The 6200-nt window shown below is 33.5% G+C and overlaps 1 long non-coding RNA gene across 1 annotated transcript; it reads left to right on the top strand.

The window, feature by feature from the left end:
• On the top strand, nucleotides 1195-2362 carry LOC108662210. Its single transcript, XR_001928014.1, has 3 exons — nucleotides 1195-1236; nucleotides 1896-1969; nucleotides 2327-2362. It is a non-coding gene; the product is annotated as an uncharacterized LOC108662210 (long non-coding RNA).

The following is a 6200-nucleotide window of genomic DNA, read 5'->3' as shown; positions in this document are numbered from 1 at the left end:
ATCATCTTGAAGAAAATAATGGGAGTAATCAAATTAAGATTTACTATCTCATCTAAAATTGATTGAAATATATGAATACTTACACATGTTCTTTAATGTCTAGGTTGTTATAATGTACTTATATCACTTTGCATGGCATACTTAATGCTATTTTGAATTGGGGTCAAAATTTTTAGAGTAGTATATCAAATTGAGAAATGTTCTCAAACATTTATTGAGAATAGATGAGATAAAGGAAGATAACCTTGTAATCTTGATAATAACGAAAGGTGAGAAACTTGCAAAAGTTTCACCTTTGACCATGTATATGATTGAGGTCAAGCTATCTACTATTACTCCTTCATCATGGGTATTAGATACTGGATGTGGGCTAGACCTGTGTAATGACTTAAAGATGCTAGGGGTAAGTAAAAGATTGAAAAAGGGAAAGGTGCTTTTAAGAGTAAGTAATGGAGTAAAGGTTGTTGCATTGGTTGTAAGGACAGTGTTGTCAAATCGTGCTTTGTAAAATAATTATAATGTCATTCACATGCTCGATAGAATGTTCGTATATTTAGGAAGTTCGAGAAATCGTTAAAGGATGATATTGCCCCTAATGGTACCATTGAGTCGATTAAGCCTCGAACTAGTTCAAATAGGAATTTTAAGGTCAAATTAAGAGTTTCACAGTTCAGGGATGACTCAAAATAGTAATTCAGAGTTCGAGGATCAATTCGGAGTCAAACCGAAATTTTCACTATTTAGGAGTAAAATCGTAATTTTTCCACCCGCGGAAAAAATTTGAGATTTTGAGAGAATTTAGATCACATTTGATAAATTGGAGAATGGTATGAGTATAAGGGATGAAAAATATGTCTATGGGCAATTTTTCAGTTTTTGGGGCAAAAATGTAAATTTTCACTTTACGGGGGTAAAAATGTAATTTTTAAAAATTTACTCCACCAAAACTTTGGAAAAGTCTAGAAATTTCATGGAAGACATGGACAAGTGAAGAGGATTGAGTGGTAGAAAAAGAAAGTAAAAAAGATGGCTAGAAAAAATAAAATAATAATATATTCAAAAGGTAAATAAAATAATAATATTTTATTAAGCCTATTAAAAGGCTTGAAAATTTCAGAATTCTTCATTGGGAGGGTCAGCCAAAACCAGCAGGAGAGAGAGAGAAATAAGAACAAACCCTAGAGTGAGAAAATTCAAAGAAAAAGTGTGATTTTTCAAGGAATCAAGTGTTTAAAGGTATGATTTTTCAAGCTTAGCTTAAGATTTATCATTTCCATGCATTTCTCCTTATTTTCCATGGTTAAATTATGTGTTTTGATGATGGATTCAAATCTGATCATATGGGTTTAGAGAGAGAAAGTTGTTAGATTAATTTGATTTTGAACTATGTTAGTATTTAGTGTTAGTTTAGCATGTTTATGAGTAAAACAACAAGAAAAATATTCATTTTCTCCATGAATTTCTCTAGGCCGAATCTAGCCAATGGTGTGTGAGGATGAGGTTGACTTTATTTTAAGAGAATTAGATGGAAAAATGATGAATTATGAGGTTGGAAATTAAATGGGAATTTTTGGTGCAAAAAATTGGAAATTTTTACCCACTAGGGGTAAAAGCGTAATTTGTGGTCCGAACTGATAAATTGGACCACATTCACAGTCATTGAGGTATTGTGGATATAATTGGATAATTGAAATTGAAATGGATGGAATTGGAGTTGAATTGGAGATTTTAGAAATTTACACCGTGTATAGGCGAGTTAGGTCGGACACTGTGATTAAGCGATTGTCCAAACATTTCACACCCTATCTAGTGCATACGCATGGATAAGAGCCTGAAATAATATATATTGATTTGACACAAATTATTGAATTTTTTGTGTCATGTATTGTGGATAGGTGGTGAGCTATCTGATACGGGTAAAAGACTACACCCGAGGACCGAGAATAGGAGTATATCTACTCCTAGTACAGTGAGTAAACTTACTATCGTCTTAATTATCTAGAGTAGATTTATTTAATTGTGTGATTTTATGGAAAAATGGTTTAATTGGAAAATTATTGTGTTTTATGGGAAAATGAGATTTTATAAAATAATTTTATAAAATTTTTGAAAATTTAATAATGATTTCAAAAATAGAGTAATTGGAGACCTATACTATGATTGTGTTGTTTATCCATGATTTTACATTAAATGGCTTATGATAAATGTGGGTATGACTGGTTATTTTTATGATTTAAAGAATATGTGAACTGCTTTGATTTGCCTTGAATGTGTTAAGTGAGCCATGTCATACTATTGTGATTTTATTGGTTGGTGGATTATAAAGTGGGCACTGCAGTGACGGGGGTTCCGTGGGCCAGCCTAATTAGAGGGGCACGGTTCCCAATTATTGAGCTTACCTCGATTGGAGAGGCGCGTAGGATAACTCCCGAGGTAGGATTTGAGTACACTTCACGCTGGCCACCACGTGAAATTGAGACTCAGCCAACGCCAAGGAACGGCTGTGTTGTCAGAGGTGAAATGTGTTTGTGTGTGTGACAATAAACAGCCTTGGCGGTCTCGGTAAGATGCCTTCGCGGGGTATCCCCGAGAATGGATTTTTGGCAAGGGCCAAGTTTTGAAAAGTACATAAGCCATGTTGAGTAATTGGATGAAATCCAATTATTTATATGGGTTGGGATGAATTATTTTAATTGTCTCCTATTACTCGGCTTTAGATTACTTTGATGATGTCTGTCTACTCACTGGGATTTTATAATCTCATCCCTTCTTCCTATACATTTTTCAGGCTTAGAATAGGCAGTAGACTGTCAATTGCATCGAGAAGTAAATTTCGGAGTTGCATCCTAGAAAGCAAGGTTATAGACTTAAACCTTCTCAGTTATTATGGGGCCCACGTGTCATTGTAATTTAAATTGCATACTCCAGTTTTCTATATTACAGTATGTATAAATTTATTTTATTTTTATGTGCAGAAAATTAATTTTGGATGTTTCAAAAATATATATATATATATTGTTTTACATTAAAATAGGTTATTTTAATTAATAATTTTATTTTATTTTATTATTCAAAAAAAAAAAGAAGAAAGAGAGAGGAATGGAAAAATTGGTACAAAAGCCTTACGAGGTCTCAAAAGGCATTCGGGGGAAGAATGTCTGTCGAGGCTTCGCGACTGTTGTCACAGGCTCGATGGGAGTTTCGGATCTTGACAATTCGATTTAAGTTTACTCACTGTAATAGGAGTAGATATACTCCTATTCTCAGTCCTCGGGTGTACACTTTTACCCCCGTAAAGTGAAAAATTACATTTTTGCCCAAAAAACTGAAAAATTGCCCATAGACATATTTTTCATCCCTTATACTCATACCATTCTCCAATTTGTCAAATGTGATATAAATTCTCTCAAAATCTCAAATTTTGTCTGCGGGTGGAAAAATTACGATTTTACCCCTAAATAGTGAAAATTTTGGTTTGACTCCAAATTGATCCTCGAACTCCAAATTACTATTTTGAGTCATCCCTGAACTGTGAAACTCTTAATTTCACCTTAAAATTCCTATTTGAACTAGTTTGAGGCTTAATCGACTCAATGGTACCATTAGGGGCAATATCATCTTTTAATGATTTCTCGAACTTCCTAAATATACAAACATTCTATCGAGCATGTGAATGACATTATAATTATTTTACAAAGCAGGGTTTGACAGAGGGTTTTGTATCTTTCTTCTTGTTTGTTTTCTGCTTCTTTTTTCTTAGTTTCTTGGCTATTTCCTTCACTGAAACAAGCATGATTTTCTGTTTCTTCTTCTGACTTTCTGTTCCAGTTTCTTCCTCCATTGGCCTTTTTCCTTTCTTCTTCTTTGATACTTCTTTACTTTGAGATGTTCTAGCCATTTTGGTTCTAGAAATTTCTAAAGGTCTGAGTTGGTTTTAGAGGCAACTAGGAAGATTTAGGTTTTTGTTTTTAGAGCAACGGGTTGCAGAGGAGAGGGAAGAAGAGGTTGGCAGCAGTTATTGCTCAGAAAACTTCTCATCTTCCTTTAAGAACTGCCCTATTTTATTTCTTCATATTTTCAAATCTCCTTCTAAAATTTTGATTATTTACCTTTGACAGCTCTGCTCTATTTCTCTTTACACCTCGTAAATTAAATTTTTACCACAATTTACTCCTATTTCTTTAAACTCACTGAGTCTTATTATTTAAGGATGTCAGACCACTCTTATTTGACTAAGAATTCCTTAGTCGACTAAATGCATTTTGTTTTCACTATGAAAGCCAAAGATTTTCTTATAATTCCTTCACATTAACCATCCCCAAATTTCTTCTAATCTCACAAAATCTATCTTCACTTAGTGGTTTGGTAAGAATGTCTGCTAATTGATGTAGAGTATTCACAAAATCTATTTTAATGTCATTTTTCACTACATGGTCTCTAATAAAATGGTGTCTAATTTCAATGTGCTTTGTCCTAGAATGTTGCATAAGATTTTTTGATATATTGATTGCATTTGTGTTATCACAGTATATTGGTACATTATGCATAATTATTCCATAGCCTTTTAATTGTTGCTTGATCCAAAGGATTTGTGCAAAGCAACTACCTAATGACACATATTCAGCCTTTGTTGTAGATAGTGCTACTGAGTTTTGCTTCTTGTTGGACCAAGACACAAGCATCCTTCCTAAAAATTGGCATTTTCCACTAGTGCTTTTCCTATCAGTTCTGCTGCCAGCAAAGTCAACATTTGAATGTCCAACTAAGTTAAGAGTTGAGTTTCTAGAGTACCATATTCTTTGTTCTTGAGTGTCTATGAGGTATCTAAAAATTCTCTTAACAGCTATTAGGTGTGATTCTTTAGGTTATGACTGAAATCTAGCACACAAGCACACACAAAACTGAATATCTGGTCTACTTGCTGTTAAGTAAAGAAGAGAGCCGATCCTACCTTCATAGAGCTTTTAATCTACATCTTTACCTTTTTCATCTAAATCGATTTTAGTGGATGGACTCATTGGTGTGGAAATTGATTTCAGCTTTAGCATATCGAATTTCTTGAGCATATCATAAGTATATCTTTCTTGGTTGATGAAGATTCCTTCCTCACTTTGTTTGATTTGAAGACTAAGGAAGTACTTCAACTCTTCCATCATGCTCATCTCAAATTCATCCTGCATTTCCTTTGCAAAGTTCTTGCATAAAGCTTCATTAGTTTCACCAAATATAATATCATCCACATATATTTGCACAATAATTAAATCATTTAGATATCTCTTAATGAACAATGTAGTATCGATGTTGCCTCTATCATATCCTTTTTCAACTAGAAATTTTGAAAGCCTCTCATACCAAGCTCCAGGAGCTTGTTTCAATCCATACAATGCTTTGTGAAGCTTAAAAACATGATCAGATTTTTCAAAATCTTCAAAACCAGGTGGTTGTTCTACAAAAACTTCCTCTTGAATTAATCCATTTAAGAATGCATTTTTTGCATCCATTTGGTACAACTTAAAATTCATGAAGCATGCAAAAGCTAGCAACAACCTTATGGCTTCAATCCTAGCTACGGGAGCAAAGGTTTCATCATAATCTATTCCTTCTTCTTGGTTATATCTTTTTGCTACCAGCTAGCTTTGTTTCTAACTACATTTCCTTGCTCATTTACTTTATTTCTAAATACCCATTTACTACCAACAATAGGATGATTTGAAGGTCTAAGTACCAATGACCATACATGATTCCTAGTGAATTGATCAAGTTCTTCTTGCATGGTCATTATCCAACTTTCCTCCTTTTCAGCTTCTTCAAAGTTTTTAGGTTCAATTTGAGATATAAAAGTTGAAAACTCATAAGTTTCTCTAGTTGCTTTCCTAGTTCAACTCCTTGTGAAATGTCACCTATTATTTGGTCTTGTGGGTGATCTCTTACAAATCTCCAACTCCTTGGTAGATCATCATGCCGATTTTTTGCTTTTTGCAGATTTCCTAGAAATGGAGTTTCATTTTCTCTTCTAGATGAGCTTTCTTCATTATTTTTATTGTTCTCTAAGCTCATTTCCTCCATTTGTTTTTCTAGGATTTCTATATCATCATCATTATCATGAACTTCTTTTTGTAATGCATTTGACTCATCAAAAACTACATGGACTGATTCTTCAACGGTTAGGCTCCTTTTGTTAAAAACTCTATAAGCCTTTG

Source organism: Theobroma cacao, chromosome 5, assembly GCF_000208745.1.
Source record: "Theobroma cacao cultivar B97-61/B2 chromosome 5, Criollo_cocoa_genome_V2, whole genome shotgun sequence".
Taxonomy (NCBI): Eukaryota; Viridiplantae; Streptophyta; class Magnoliopsida; order Malvales; family Malvaceae; genus Theobroma; species Theobroma cacao.
The sequence above is the reverse complement of the archived record's forward strand: the minus strand, read 5'-3'. Positions and strand labels throughout refer to the sequence as shown.